General features: G+C 36.5%; 1 non-coding gene across 1 annotated transcript; it reads left to right on the top strand.

Moving 5' to 3' along the window:
- The first annotated feature begins 2019 nt into the window (after positions 1 to 2019).
- Positions 2020 to 2126, top strand: LOC138816098 (U6 spliceosomal RNA). Its single transcript, XR_011368556.1, has one exon. It is a non-coding gene; the product is annotated as a U6 spliceosomal RNA (small nuclear RNA).
- The last annotated feature ends 13965 nt before the right edge of the window (positions 2127 to 16091 follow it).

Below are 16091 nucleotides of genomic sequence, written 5' to 3'. Positions count from 1 at the left end.
TGATGTTCATGCCATCCTGTTGTTCACTTTGCGTGTTCTCAGCCTGGTCACGCCTTTCCTTCCTTTCTCTTTGAGTATTCTCTATCTGCTCACGCAAATCCTGTATCATTTTTTTGAGTACCTTCCTCACGCTCATGATATTCCTGTATAAATCTTCGGATTGCCTCTTTTCTCTCCCTATCACACTAATACATAGTCCTTTGTAGGTTTTCAATCTTTTCCTGCATTGACCTTTTGTTTGCCTTCTCTCTTTACCTATCATGCTCATACAGAGTCCTTTGTATGTTTTCAATATTTTCATTTATCATGTTTGCCAGCAGTGCACTTTTCCTTTATCTGTTCTGTCTCCTGATTATCATGAGTGGGAGTGAAGATACCCGGACTTGCCATTTTTCTTGTGTTTTTCCAACTTACTCTGCCCATTTGGGATGAAAATAACAACAGTTTTTTGCTAGAACGCTTTCTTAAGGAAAGGATCACCCAAAGTCTGTATTTGCACAGTCAATATTCTGCAGATACAATCTAGTTCAACAGATACATCTATTCAACATTAAACAACTATATATTAATCGGCTGCGAAGAATTTGGTAAACCAGAAATTATTAGGTTTAGGGAGAGATTTGGGTAAACAATAGGAATAGAGTGATGTGGGAAGGTACAGGGAGAGTTAACTGAGTCCTAATCTCAAAGTAGGAAATAAGTTGGATAGGATGAAAGTAGAGAGAGAGAAAAAAAGAAGAAAGAGAAAGGGAAAAAAAGTGACCAAAATGTAGAAAAGTAAAAATTAAAAATATGATGCAGAAAGGAATACAAACTATTCAGAGAAGAACGTGAATATAATGAGAGACGGGGAGGAATATAAAGGAGATGTGAAAAATTTAAAAATAAAAATACTTAAAATATTATATAGGTATAAAGAGGTAGTGGTAATATTAAGGAATTTAAGTCTAAAAGGTTTTGAATTGAGTAATGAATTTGTGGATTAAGTGTGTACACAATGGGGGATAAGGTCTACTAATCGACTACGGGTTTATCTGAGGATGTTCAGAACAACAATTAAGTCACATAAAGAAGAACAAAAGAGAAGAAAAGGTGAAAAGGATAAGAAAAAAGAAGAAAAGATCAGAAGTTCAGTAGAGCTAAACAAAAAACAAAAAGAATTTTTTAAAAGAAAAAGAAAAGAAAGAAATATGCACACACACATATACTCCTAAAATAAAAATTATAAGAGAAAAAAAGTTACTAGAAAAAATTTTTTTCAAAAAATGTAAAAATTTAAAAAAAGTTTCCAAAAACATTTTTTTATAAATGGTACCAAAAAAAAAAAGAAAAAGAAAAACAAAATTTTTGTGAGGGGTAGGAAAAATCATGTATCTCCCTTGTGTCCATAACCAGCCTCAGGTTGGAGTCTCTGGTCTTTTTGTGGTGTTTGATTTTCCTGTGGCTTGGTTGGTTTCTTAAGTCAGTTTGTTTGAACAGGCAGAAAGATGCTCTGCTTTACCCAGGATTTTGTGATCCTCCTCCCAGGTTAGTTCAATGGAAGGGAGATCTGCTTTGAGTATCACAAAAGAGGGAGACGGCTTTTTCCTCAAGTTTGGAGATGCTGTGATGAGGCTAGGTTCTGGGTAGTGTTGAAGCCTTTCAGCAAACAGTAGCTTTTCCCAGGGGCTAGTTTGTGATAAACTCACAGAGCCCAGCCTGGAGTCACTCTCAGGGTTTCTGTTTACTGAATTTCAATTGATTGTCATGGCTGCTAAAGTTGGGGCAGCCTCTGGCTCTGATTACCCAGTGAAGAAAGCCACTCCTGGGGCTAGCGCCTGAGCTGGGTGACTTTTCCCTGGGTGGAGCTCAGTCTGGCAGGTCAGCTTAGATTCTTGTGACCTACTAAATGACTCTAGTTTTCATCCAAGGCTTAAGTTGGAGCTAGCAGCTCCACCGAGCATTGTCAGTATCCAAGATGGAGATCTCCAGTACTGGAGGGTGAGGGATGGCCTTCCCTCCTCTGCTCCCTGAGAAGTATTGAGGAAGCATCATATACACTAAATTTGGAATGATACGGAGAAGATTAACATGGCCCCTGCTTAAGGATGACAGGCAAATTCCTGTCATTCCATTGCCTAATTTGTTAGGAAGTGGAAAGACTTGGGAAATAGATTATGAAGTGTAATAAGCCAAGTCCAAACAAACATAAGTCCCATGGTTTCCCTAATTTTCAATAACTAATATATGTCTGGGATAAGCAGAAAAGGTCAAAAGCTATGTACATATGACCAGAAAAGATTATGTTAAGGTAAATGAACTGAAGTTAGTGACACAAGTGTTTTTTTCTTTCTTGCTATTGTTTCTCACATACGTATAACGTTCAGTATGGTTTTTTTTGTTTCTTTATATGTTCGGACCCCATGTAAAATCACTTATTTTCACTGTATTTGAAGTTGGTGCACCTACATCTTGTATATAGTCTCTTCAAATTTTTGGATGGGAAGGAGAAAAAGAAAATGCTTAAATAGGAATACAGGTTCACCCATTGTAACAATGAGATGCACAAGACACTAGGTTGTAAAATGAACTTTACAATTGAGGCGGGGGAAGGGAGGAGGTGAGTGGACTTGTGGAGGTGGAAGGGAAGGGATAGTAGGGGAATAATAAAGGAGGAGTTAACAATGCTTGTTAGGAAATGTAGTCATTGCCTTGCTTATGTAAGTGTGACCCTTCTGTACAGTAATTTTGCAATTGAAAGACCCCAGACTCACTGGGATACTTTCTCAACGGGAGGGCACCCCAGAAACCAAGACTCCAAACCAGCAGATGCAACAAGCAAGAGGAGTTTATTTGGCATTTGTGCAAACGGACTCTCTGCCCCAGGCAATCAGAGCGCCCTGAGCAGCAGTTACAGGCATTTTTAAAGGCAAAAACCACAAATTAGCATAAAACACTCTTTGTAAAACAATTGTCTCATGGTTGGTCTAAGGGGGAGTTTACATGGTTACAGGCCTATGATTGGTTGACATTTGGCTTAGCTTGTGGTCTTGCCAGGTGGTCATTGTCAAGGTCCATCCCGGGGTTTGTTGAACTGAACTGGAACTGAAAAACATAAACTAAAACTGAAAAACATGTACTATCTGTAACCTTTGACCTTGTCCTGGGGTGGGCTGCCATCCGGACATCTGGGACGGCCGATATCCGGATATCTGGGCCTCGAGACTCTGCCCAGTTTTATTTCCCAGTGAAGGGGGTCTGAATGCAAGCATATTTACAGAAGCAAAATCAGCAGTTAGCAAGTTAGTAATGGTAATGGTAAAGTGAGGTTTTTAATTTTTAATCTTTCAGCAATGAAAACATATAAAAATGTTCTGAGATGGAAGAGTTTATTTCCTTTATTTTACTCATAATATTGTTAAGAAATTAATGCAAAACACTAATATGAAGGTATTTTGAATAAATGTGTGTGTGCCCACGCACTTGCATGTGTGTTGGCATGCTCAGAGTTTGAAATCAGGGCTTCAAAGTCTTGCTAGGCCTTTTTGCTCTATTGGTGAGCTACTAAATGAGCTACATCTCCATTCCTGGCCCTTTGATAGTTCATTAAAAGTTTTGAAAAATAATCTCATGAATTTATTTTGCCCTGATAGGCTTCCAACTGTTATCCACAGATCTCAGGCTCCTGAGTAGATATCCCCAGTAGTTAGGATTACAGGCATGATAAACCAGCAAAAGGCTTTAAGAATAACGTATAAAGTAGAAGAAAATTTACTTCACAGGGGCCTGTTTTATCATCTCCTACATTTAAAACATTTTGGATTGATTATATGTGAATTTATTTCGTTTTAGAATTCTTAAAAGACAGTAAGTTTTAATATTTAAAAGTTTTAGTACTTTTTAAAAAGGATACTGGAACTGTGGGACAGAAGAAATATGCCTCTCTTTGTACCTCAATTTATAAGTTCTGTGCATGATAACCCAATGTGACCAAGACATTGTATGCTATTATTTCTTGGACAATATGAATATTGAATTGAGGGTGTCATAGAATGAAGAGATTTTATCTACCTTTTGTGTATTGCTGAAAGACTTTTGGAAACTTTGACTCATTTTCTTCCTCACTCTGTGTGTCTTTGGGCCATACACTTACTGCCTTTAATTACAATTTTTCCCAACACTAAAATGGTAATAACATTAGCATTATAGCAAATGTTATCTGAAAAATTAAAGGAAATAACACTTGTGAAATACTTAATATAAACTTCTATGGATGAGCTTTGAGTTTAGCCAGCAGTCTTTTTTAAATACTAAATAAAATGTGATAAGTAGTACAGAAAACATTACATGTAGTGAGCAACCAGAACTAATATCTATTGACCATGCTCTGCTTCCAAGCAAGCCAGTGGGATAATTTCTCATGCTGTAAATCAAACTGGTTATCTTATGTCTTGTTAGAGTAAAAATACCAGAGACAGAACGATGAAGTTATGTTGTAGACTGAGATGAAATCGATATGAAAATGTGTAAAACTGATAAAACATAAAAGTATCTGAGCAGTATATTGTGTTTTACAACAATTAAGTTACATTGCAAAGATAAAGAAGACCTAGAAGAATGAATTCTTTTTTTGTTGTCCTATCATAGGTTCTTAGATGGATGAGCTCTTTCCTCATTCTTATACAGGCATCATCTGATGAGAGGAACTGTATTTTTTGTTTGCTTCCTACCATTTATTCTTCAGTTTGAAATTTGAGCCATTGGGACTGAAAGAAACCAAGGGAAATTAGATAAACAGGCTGTGGAAAAAACAATCAAAGTAAATTGAATGAACTACAGCCTTGTAAAAGGTCTAAATAAATTGAGATATATAGTCACAAGTGTAAACAGAAAATGATTTAAGCAATACCATCTTATTGAAAATTGAAAAATGTTAGGAGTTGCTACATTTTTTTCTTTTCTACCTTTAATTAATTATTGATCTGGTTTAAAGAGCTTAAAGATGAGATTAACAAGAAACTGGATTAAAAATGGACAAAAGGCTGAATAGACAAGTTCTCCATACAGCCCTGAAAATCGCCTGTGGGTTTACAAAGTTGTGTTTAATACAACTGCTATGCTGGCTTAATGCTTTCTGAGTAGAAGTCATTCGATAAATATAATTCAAAATTACTATGATACTACTTCATAACTATTATAACTCATAAAAAATCAATGGAACCAGTTGTGGTGGTAAAGGCTTGTAATTCCAAGCATTTAGGAGGTTGGATTTAAGTCTAACGCCAGTTTGTATTACTGCAAATAGTATAAACCTGCCCTTTATTACCTTTGAACAAAAGGTAATAATGTTGGTGAGTGGGGAGAAAAGGAAATTTTCTACACTCTTGGTTAGTATTCTCACTGTAGAAAGTAGTATGCAGGTTTCTAAAGAAATTCAAAGTTGAAATATCATCTGACCCACCAATCATGTGATTATTTCTCACTGGGTAATTCTTAAATATATCTATAGTTAATTCTTATTCAAAACAGCCAAGATATAAGTCAAAGTTCAGTGTTCAACTACATACTAATAAAGCAAATGTGGTACATGCACAAATATCTTTAAGTTTCATCCTTAAAATAGCAAGAGACTTTTCCCATTAGCCACAACTTACAATGACCTGAAAGTTGTATTCTAAATGAAGAAAAATGTTGTGTTCTGATCTTTGTAAACACACACATACACACACACACACACACACACACACACACACACACACACACACACACACACACACACACACACACACACACACCCCTCAAACATTAAGACGAAATTTTTTTTAAATTAAAGCAAAGTGTAATTTCTGGAACATTTAGTTCACAATGTAGAAGATAGTGGATATACAGTATGACCAGGTATAGAGTTGTAATGTACAACATGAGGATACAGGGGACAACACTGACCTTACATCAGAATGAAGCTAAGTAAGTAGGAGTTGTTCTTCCTAGGGGAGCATTATTGTGTACATCAAGTATAATCTTAGTAGATGAGCAAAATAACTCAATACCTATGTACATATGACCATATAAGATGATTCTAAATGAAATGAACTCCAAGACATGTTCTTTGTTGTTGTTGTTCTTAATGTATTACATGATTTATGTTTTCCCCACCTATGGGTTATCCGCTATAGTCACTGTATTTGATTTTGATACATTGGGTATTGTAAATATGTTGATCTAAACTGGGGAAGGGAAAGGGAAAAAACAAAATGGTGAGACAAAGGACAAAATGGGAACCTCTGCAACAGTGATACTCACAAGACAATATTTTGGAAATAATCTTGGGAGGTGCATTGGGAGCGAAGAGGGAGAAAAAAGGGGGAAGGACAAACAAGTTAGAAAAGCAATAAATGCATTACCTTACTTATGTAACTATACCCCCTGTGTACACTACCTTGAAAATAAAATTTAAATAAAAAAATATATGGGAGTAGCAATACAGTCGATGGGACTAGGGGAAATTCTGTACTACAAAAAGAAGAGTAGAACAACTGTGGAGAGCAGCAATTTAACTTTAACATAGGAAGTATTAAACTAGCATACAGATTTTCAGCCTTATGTCAGTCACTAGAAAGGGAAAACAAAATGCATAATCAACAAAACAATAGAGATAAAATAGAAAATTAAACAATTGAGGTGAAGAGATGACTTGGACCAAGAATAACAAATGACACAGTTAGGAAACAATAACAAGATGGTAAGTTTAATAAATATTAAATTAATTCTATTAAATGTAGTTTACATCACAATTTGTTAGAACGATAATTTACATCACAGTTTATTAGTATATACTTTTAATAATATATTAGTTATTATTGATTACTTCATATTGAACGTTTAATATATAATTTTAATTTCTGCCAGGTATAGAAAAGAAAAAAATGAAACTTATTTTAATAATATATTTCATGAATTGTGAAATTAGAAGCATTATAATTTAAACAAATAATATATCATTATTGTTTCATTTCTGCGAATTAATGTAATAATTCAACGTATATTGTACACAGCACTCATTTTAATATGAAATAATAAATTATTGCACATGTCTCAGTATTAGGTGGAAGAGTTCAGCATTTTAGTGAAATTCACACCACACAATACAGGAGGGATTACTCCTCTCATCTTGATAAAATTTTGGAAATTTGAATTCTACATGCATGTTAAATTCCTGCTAGGTGACATCTAAAAATTATATACAATCATATACACGAGGACTATTTCAGATTATACTTAAACATCATATTCATTAATTAAATTTTTATTATTTTGTACCAAATAAATATGTACAGAGAGGCAATTTCTGAGTAGATGATGATGTATCTGTGCCAGATTATTCATATTGAGGCTTATTTTATATTTCTGACATTGTTTCTACAGTTGGTTTTAATTTTCCGTAAGGGATTAAGTGTATTATATTGGATATATGAAAGTAAACTGAATGTTTATTTCATTAACCCCTTGCCTCTTTTCTAATCCCAATATAATTTATCTATGTGTTTGAAGTAATGAAAATAACAACAGATATAAGCAAGATAAATCAGTCTTTAGTCGACAAGTATTTTCACATTTATTTTGATAGTTGGTCCTCTTTTACACTACAGAATATTATTCTTGGGAAAATGTGCTCCAGGCTGGCCACAACTGCAGAATATTATGGTTTGATCTATAATAAGAGAAGGAAGGAAGGGGACCTCCTTCCAAAATTCTGCTCCCTGGGATGTGAGCTGCTTTATGGTCCTGAATAGGAAATGAACATTTTTCACAGTCAATCTTGAAAAGCCATCTTGATAGACCATTTCTGTAAGTGGTTACAGAGGATTATTGATTCCTTTGCAAGGATGCCAGATTGCCTCATTTTGGGAAAATTTAAACAGGAATTTAGTCAGCTGTTTTTTGAATCTTTAGGAGAAAAACCCATTGACCCTAGGTCAGGGGACCACTGGGATCCAGAGAAGCTACTACCTTAAATAGTAATCCTACACCTCTAAAAAAAAAATACTACACCAAACAAATAAACAAAAACTCCAGTAAGCACAGCCAGTCAGGGCTGCTATCACAGCCTACACGAAGTCAGGGAAAAACAGAAACTGAAAGTCATTTAGCTGATGAATATATTTTTAATGAGGCAGACTCAAATGAATCTCCAGAGAGAATGTCAGAAAGACTGAACAAAGAAACTAAAATTGGTTACACAAAGATTAAAAAGTAGAATTCCTTGTAGAACAAATAAATCATAAAAAGCCTGTGCATGTAAGAACAAGACAGCAGACCAAATTCCAGAAATCCACATTTTCTTAGAGGTCAGCCTAATAAATTATCAATGGAAATCTTTGAATTCTTAAATATTTGACCACATGTGGATGGAGGCTGAAGAGTGAAAATGTCATCACTCACATTAGGAAGTAATCAAGCAAAGATTTGTAATAAAAAGAGAAAATAATTATTACAAAAGTGGGTCAAATTTGTTTTGATGTAACAGTTCTTGATTTAGGTACGAGCAATTTCCATACAATTGATTCAGTCCCACAGCTGAGTGGATACTGACTGTTGTATTCTTACATGAACTAAAAGAGAAAATTTACAAATGTCTGATGAAATGAGTTGAAGGTGAAGTGTTCTATTAGTGATATCTGAGGTTTAGACACAAGTGAAGAGGTGGATTTTCTTCTAAAAATCCCCATTTTTAGCCTGGTGCCACTGGCTCACAGCAGTAATCCTAGCTACTCAGGAAGCTGAGATCTGAGGACAGCAGTTCAACAACAGCCTGGGAAGGAAAGTCCCTGAGACTCTTATATCCATTTACCCACCAGAAAAACAGAAGTCACACTGTGGCTCAAAAGATAGAGCACTCACCTTGAGTTGAAGAGCTCAGAGACAGTGCCCAAGGGCAGACTTCAAGCCCCTGGAACAACAATAAAAAAATTAATATAACCAGTTCCTCTTCTTGATCTTCTCTATGAAGGATACATTTGATTAACTTCTATCCTGCTGATTTGGTGGAGGTATATTTTTTCAAGTTTTCATTGTCATGAAATATGTTTAAATATTCTTTAAATGTAAAGGACAGATTGACTTGGGACCATATTCATGGTTGGTAGTTGTTTACCCTTACTGTTTGTAATATATCATGCCAGGCTCTCCTTTTTACCATATCAGCTAAGAAATCTGTATTTATTCTGACTGTATATCCTTTATAAATAATCAATCTTTTCTCTATGGCAGCTTTCATAATGCTTTCCTTGATCTTTAATGATCCTCTAATGGATTATGATGTGGTGGTGGATTGTTTAGTTATAGAATTCTGTTTGGTTTCTAAAGGCTTCTCTTCTCTGAATGAGCCTATCTCTTTGGATGTTTGGCATGATCTCTGGTAGAATTCTGTAGTATGTTTCCCATTCATTTGTTTCCTGCTCTTCTCCTTCTTGATACCTATCTCCCCGAAATTTGATCTTCTAACTGAGCTCTTATTCTTGGTTGTTTCTGTGGTGATGTTTCCATTCTCATCTCTGAGTTTATTTATTTGGTTGTGTTCTCTTTTTTTTCTGATAAGATTTGCTAAGGGTCTGTCAATTTTATCAATTTTTTCGAAGAACCAACTCTTTGTTTTGTTGATTTTTTCTATAGATTTTTTGGATTCTAATTCATTTAATTCTGATTTAATTTTAATTATTTCTTTCTGTCTACTGGATTGGGGTTTATCTTGCTGCTCTCTTTGAAGGAGGTTCAGATGTCTCATTAAATTGTTGGTTTCAGATCTCTCCAATTTGTTGATGTGTGAACTCAGAGCTACAAAGTTGCCTCTGAGTACTGACTTTGTTGTGCCCCAGAGGAGCTGGTAATTTGTGTGTTCATTTTTGTTGAATAGCATGAACATCTGAATTTCCTTTCTAATCTCTTCCATGAACCACTAGTGATTCAGCAGTGTGTTGTTCAACATCCTTGTGTTACCGGATTTTCTTTGGTGGCTTTTGGTGTGAGTTCTAATTTTATTCCCTTTTGGTCAGAGATAATGCAAGGTATAACTTCATTGTTTCTGAATTTGGACAAGTTTGCTTTGTAACCTAAAATGTGGTCTACTTTAGAAAATGTTCCATGTGCTGCTCAAAAAACGTGTATTCTGAAGCTGCTGGGTTAAATATTCAGTAGATGTCTATTAAAACTGGTTGATTGAGGTAGCTGTTTAGATCTGCTCTTTGTCTTATGAGTTTTTGCCGAGTTGATCTATTTAGTGGGGAGAGTAGTGTAATAAAATCCCCTACAATTAATGTCTTTGGATCTATGTGGGATTTGAGGGAAAGTAGTGTTTCTTGGATGAATTTGAGTGCTCTGTTGTTTGGTGAATAGGTATTTAGAATTATAATATCCGCCTGAAGTAGAGAGCCCTTAATTAGTATGTAGCGACCTTCTTTATCTCTTCTCACAAATTTTAATTTGAAGTCTATTTTATCTGATATTAGGATTGCAATTCCTGCCTGTTTATTGGGGCCATTTGCTTGGTAGATTTTGCTCCAGCCTTTAACATTGAAAATGTGTTTGATTTTACGGGCAAGATGTGACTCCTGAAGGCACCTGAGAGAAGGATCTTGTTTTTAATCCAACTAGACAGTCTATGTCGCTTAATTGGAGAGTTAAGTACGTTAATATTGAGAGATAGGACTGAGAGGTATTTGGGAGGTCCTGCCATATTATCCACCTTCTTGGGTGCTGCTAAAACTGGGTTCTTCCTATGGTTCTTGGATTCTCAGTTTGGGTGCAGTTTCTTGGCCTTTATTATGGTCTTGTTGGTTTTCTATGTGTAGGACATCATTAAGAATCTTTTGTAAGGCTAGTTTGGTGGAGATGTACTGTTTCAATTTTCCTTTCCTATGGAAGGTTTTTATTTGGCCTTCAGTTATGAAGGAGAGTTAAGCTGGGTACAGTATTCTTGGGTGATTGTTGTTTGATTTTAGAGCATGGCATACAGGTTGGAGTCTCTGGTCTGTTTGTGGTGTTTGATTTTTCTGTGGCTTGGTTGGTTTCTTAAGTCAGTTTATTTGAACAGGCAGAAAAATGCTCTGCTTTACCCAGGATTTTGCGATCCTCCTCCAAGTTTAGTTCAATGGGAGGGAGATCTGTTCTGAGTATCACAAAAAAGGGAGATGGTTTTTTCCTCAAGTTTGGAGATGCTGTGATGAGGCTAGGTTCTGGGTAGTGTTGAGGCCTTTCCGCAAACAGTAGCTTTTCCCTGTGGCTAGTTTGTGAGGAACTCACAGAGCCCAGCCTGGAGCCATTCTCAGGGTTTATGTTTACTGAATTTCAATTGATTGTCAGGGCTGCAAAAGGGAGGGGCAGCCTCTGGCTCTGATTACCCAGTGAAGAAAGCCACTCCTGAGGCTGGAACCTGAGCTGGGTGACATTTCCCTGGGTGGAGCTGAGTCTGGTAGGTCTCTTTAGGTTCTTGTGACCTGCTAAATGACTCTAGCTTTCTTACAAGGTTTGAGTTGGAGCTAGCAGCTCCTCCGAGCTTTGTAGGTATCCAAGATGGAGATCTCTGGAACTGGGGGTTGGGGAGGAGTGGCCTTCCCTCCTCTGCTCCCTGAGAAGGAGTGAGGAGGACATCAGGCTTCTACTCATGTCGAGTCTTTGTTCCTGGGTTGTCTCTGGTCTGTGAACTGCATGATGAAATGTCCGCTCCTTGTGGGTTCCTGCTGGTGTTGAGGAGAATCTGCTTGTCCACTGTGTCTGGCTCCTTCGACCTGGACTCTCTGTTTTGCAGGTATGGCGACTGTGGCCACCGCCGCAGCAGCAGTGGCTGCTGGCAACATCTCAGAGCTGTCTCCTTGCCTGGATTTTACCTCTTTGGCTTAACTCTCTGTCCTGTGATGGCACACTTGGTGTGATTCTCTGGCCTAGGACTATTCACTGGAACTCTAAAACTGCTTTTTATGCGAGAGCTTGTTTAGCCTCCATCTTCTCCTCTGCCATCTTCCCAGAACTCCTCTTATATGATTCTTATATGACTTCTTGGAGATCCATAAATAAAACTACTCAGAACAGGAAAAGATTAGGAAAGAGTTCATAAAGAATACTATTATGTTGGTCTTAATGGCAAAGTGTAAAGAATATGTAACAAAACTGTTGGGAGACTCATTTGCTCTATTTGCTATTCTCTCCTGCTTCTTTGTAGAAAGCTTCTCACTATGAAGAAACAATTGGTCTGGACCTTTCCAGGCTTGTCTCAGTGACAGAAGTGATGGGATTTGAGATATGTGATCCCATTGCTGGCTTTTAGGAAGTTCACAATATAGCAATATCAATACACATAAAGCAACTTTTGTGAGTGATGCATATTCACTTCCTCAATTGCCAAAATTAAATTCATATGTCAAAACATCAAATTACTTACATTATTATATATTCAGTTCAACTGACATCACTAGCACCTCCATAAATCAAATGCAAACTAAAAGATCTACTTCAAAAACCAACATCTAAGGCAGCGTTGGAAATACAAGAAGATAGACAATAAATCTAAAGGAGTGAGATCTTTAACACTGACAATGAGCAGTAATAGCTGAATTTTTAACAAGGCTTGAAAAGTTCAGGTGTCCACTAACTATGTGATTAGAGTTGCAGAGTTGACCTTGGTATCAATATTGGTTTTACAATTCAAAGGCAGCTAAAGTTGCTGGAGTATTGTAGCTCGATATAGTGTGACCCTGCCTGGTAATGGTAAGGCACAGAGTAGAATCTAAGTCAGTAAAATGTATAGGAAGGATTCTTCACTGATAATAATTGCAGGAGGTAATCATCACTTTTTCGTGAAAATGTATAGCCCATCATTGTACATTAAGCTATAGCCTATTTCTGATCTGAAGAACGTATAAGACATCAATGTGCCACGAGTGCTGAGCAGTGTTAGTGTATATTACTCTAATATATGAAAAAATCCTTGCAAGTATAGAATTGCCTGACCCTGACACTTCATTCTGTGTTGTTGAGTTTCATGGAGAAATGTTCATAATTAGGCAATTCACACTCATCTAAATCTAAATCAGGCAACTGAGATAAGGCATTAGGGTCATCAATCAGTGACATGGTCTGTGACCTGTGAAATAAATCACATTATTTCACAATGTATATGTGTTTCTAAAAATGTATGCAATATCAAATATCAAATATACAAAAGGGACAATTATCCATCTCATATTATCAGAAGTAAAGTTACTCCTGAATTGTACATTCTTGCTAGAGGATCACTGGGTGACTGCTGATGTTTCGTATCTTTCCAGGTGCTCTTATATATATGTCAATGTTCTTTTAGGAAGTGTTTTTTCATAGTTTGTTTTGAAGTGTTCAGAATATCAGTACTGTCACTTACCACAACCATGGGACAGCAAAGATGATGGGATACCTGGCTAAAGAACTGAGAATTCACAGGAAGTGATAGGAAAGATAACATCAGAGGATCCAAAGCCTCATTGCCAGCTTCTGGATCCCCATATCACAATCATATTACATGAAGGAAGCCAGACTCAAAGAAACATAGGATCCATCGTTTCCCTCATTTTTATTAATATGTGCTTATTATAGTCCTTAAACTCTTAATATTCCCTTTTATCTCTCCCTCTTCTCCTCTCATTCCATTTGTGTGTGTGTGTGTGTGTGTGCACGCACCCGCACGCACCCGCACATGTGTGCACACACACACACTAAAGAAACTTGACTCAGAGCCTCAAACTCTTGCTTGTTTTTTTCACTCATGAATGATTCAGTCTGTACTATTTGAACCAAGGTTTCACTCTGTCTTTGAATAATTGAACATAAATGTTTCATGTATTGCTACCCCAGCCATCTGTGAACGATGATCTTCCAATCTCAGGCTCATGACTATATAGGAATAGAGATGAGGCACAGGCATCTAGATGCCAAGTATTTTTTACTTTGTTTTGTTTTTGTTTTTTGTTGGTATTGTGCATCCAAAACCTGTAAGGAAAACAAATCATTTATAATCAGGACTATTCACATAAAATGTGTATTGTATAAAGATTACATTAATAATGTTATCCTTTTATATCCACATTATGTGATTTGATTTTTTCGAACTCTTTTGTTGCAAACAGTCAAATAACGTATATATAATTTGAATCTTCTTGTCTTGGTTTTATACTTTGTTAGGTGTTTCAAAACAGAATTTATCAAGGTTTAACTCTGCACTACTGAAGCAAGACTTTTATGATTATTGAATGTCTTGTAAATCATAAGTTCTTCACTTCTCGTGGCACCATATGAGCACAGGTAGTTTCCTATAATACCTCCACGTAGCTTAGACCTCAATGCCATGCACTCTTCTGCCAAATATGCAAGGAAATCCTTTGCAATTCTCCTTGCATTTTCACTGTTTTTCTCTCTACTCTCCATGCTAAGTCCTGTGGTGATCTTGTTGATATTCTCCCCTGTTACATCTATCAATGCATCTTGGGAACTACTGGTATGCACTACTGTACTTCTGTCCATTCTCCTTGTACTTTGTCTTGTACACTTCTCACAGCGTGGGGCCAGAGATTGGGGATATTTTCTTCACGCATTAGATCAGACATCTATCTTTACATTCTAGCAATACATTCATTGAATTCCAATGTTCTGAAAATGATTACTGAATTTTCATGACTTTGTTATTTGGCATTAGGGAAGAACTTAGGTCAGTAACTCTAACTTATGTAAAAGAAAATTGCAATCATGTCTCATTAGATGTTGTTCATTGGATAATGTTTACTTCAAGATCTGTCTACCTGCTTCCGTTTCACTGTTTATTTTTCAATGTAGCCTTTTCTTCTGGAAAGTATTTATGGCCCTAGTGAAGATCAATTCCTACTGTAAATAGTCATTAATTTTATTCCAACATCATTTCATAGATCCTTCTGAGTTTCTTCAGGGTCTGTAGAGTAGTGCTTCATATTCTTAGATATGTTTTAACATCGATGCATCCAATGATAAAGACACATTGCTTAAGTCACCATTTTGATGATGGAAAAGAAACCATGCTGCAACCTCACTATATGGCAATTTTCTGGTTTTAAATTCTTTTAGATTTGAATTGATACTGGAAAATGAAATTCTGTGTACAGTTTTATATTTTCCTAATTATTTTTAGTACATGTTCCAATATTGTATAAAGTTAAAACATTACTATTTACTTAGTTTTAGGATTTCTAAAATGGTCAGAGTAAAAGTTCTGTTCATTCACAATTTTAAGACAATATAGTCCATTATGACCAAGTCAAACATTTTAAACTTTTATTTGTGGTCCTTAATGTTGGTGCTGGGGAATGAATTCTAGTGCTTCATGTGTCTTAGTCTCCTGTGTGCCTCTGAGCCTGATGTGTCCTGTGGTTTTATTTTCAATCAACTGGAATAAAGAAAAAATTCACTAGGAAGGATTATTACTTGTTTACTTTCTCCAGCATCTCTTGCATACATAAAAGTAATATAAGTCTACACTGACAGAAAATGGTGTTCTTATATGGTATTTACTAGTGGTAACTGTTCAATTTTTGTAGCCTCACTCTGCACTGACTTGCCCCTTACCTATTCCCCCATCCCATAAAACTTGACTGGATCCACTGGAAACCCACTTCTAGGCAGCTTCCTCCTTAAATAGCTTAATCTAAACTAACCTACCCCCTGGTAGACCTGCTATAAACTTTCAAAGGCTTGACTGCAACAAGACACTTTACTGAAACACCTTCTCTGCTATAGTAAAATCCCTCTTCCACTCCACCCCTTCCTGGAATCCCTGTTCTGCACCACGAGATACCGGGCCACATCTATATCTCCTTTCATGTCCCAACATACTACCACAAGAACCCGGCCTACATGGGGCTCCTCGCTCGAAGCCCCACCTCATCCACCAGATACCCTGTTCCTAACTACTCTAGTCCCTCACAGTCCCATTGTTCCCATATTCTATTACCTCCAAGATCCTCCCTTCCCTTTCTTCCCCACCCCCAACCAACCTTCTCCCTGGAGTTCCTCCTGATTTTATCAGAATCTCTGCCTATAACTAGCCTACTTCTAAGTGGCCT

The sequence above is a fragment of the Dipodomys merriami genome, unplaced genomic scaffold, assembly GCF_024711535.1.
Source record: "Dipodomys merriami isolate MVZ:Mamm:240054 unplaced genomic scaffold, mDipMer1.0.p SCAF_682, whole genome shotgun sequence".
Taxonomy (NCBI): domain Eukaryota; kingdom Metazoa; phylum Chordata; class Mammalia; order Rodentia; family Heteromyidae; genus Dipodomys; species Dipodomys merriami.
The sequence above is the reverse complement of the archived record's forward strand: the minus strand, read 5'-3'. Positions and strand labels throughout refer to the sequence as shown.